Source organism: Canis lupus, chromosome 4 (assembly GCF_048164855.1).
Source record: "Canis lupus baileyi chromosome 4, mCanLup2.hap1, whole genome shotgun sequence".
Taxonomy (NCBI): domain Eukaryota; kingdom Metazoa; phylum Chordata; class Mammalia; order Carnivora; family Canidae; genus Canis; species Canis lupus.
In genome coordinates this window covers 43,145,417-43,146,116 of record NC_132841.1, presented here as the reverse complement: position 1 = coordinate 43,146,116, position 700 = coordinate 43,145,417, and the positions used below count along the sequence as shown (strand labels likewise).

Here is a 700-nt window from a genome sequence, read left to right as displayed (position 1 = left end):
TTTTCAAAATATAATGTTCAGAACTGAATGTGAAATTCCAGGTAAAGATTGACCAGCCCAGAACACTTTGAGACTGTCATGTTCATTGTGTATGATGCTGAATTTCTTTGAATGGAATCAATGATTAAGTGGTAGATTTGCCATATTATTGATAATATTGAGCTTGTAGTCAACTTAGTTGTAGTTGCTTTTATATTTAACTTCTGTTAAACCATGTCTCTCCAATTCTATGATGTTTAACTAAAAACAAAAAACAAAACAAAACAAAAACAAAAACATGGAACGCTTCACAAATTTACGTGTCATTTTTGCACGGGGGCCATGCTAACCTTCTCTCTATCATTCCAATATCAGTATATGTGCTGTTGAAGTGAGCATGCTTAATTTTTTTATTTTTATTTTTATTTTTTATTTTTTTGGAGTATTCTGTACCAACTTTATTTTTTTTTTAAATTTATTTTTTATTGGTGTTCAATTTACTAACATACAGAATAACCCCCAGTGCCCGTCACCCATTCACTCCCACCCCCCGCCCTCCTCCCCTTCTACCACCCCTAGTTCGTTTCCCAGAGTTAGGAGTCTTTACGTTCTGTCTCCCTTTCTGATATTTCCCACACATTTCTTCTCCCTTCCCTTATATTCCCTTTCACTACTATTTATATTCCCCACATGAATGAGAACATATAATGTTTGTCCTTCT

At 34.3% G+C, this 700-nt stretch overlaps 1 non-coding gene across 1 annotated transcript; it reads right to left on the bottom strand.

Annotated features, from left to right (window-relative positions):
• Positions 1-271: 271 nt before the first annotated feature.
• LOC140632771 (U6 spliceosomal RNA) lies at positions 272-378 on the bottom strand. Its single transcript, XR_012030463.1, has one exon. It is a non-coding gene; the product is annotated as a U6 spliceosomal RNA (small nuclear RNA).
• Between the last annotated feature and the right edge of the window lie 322 nt (positions 379-700).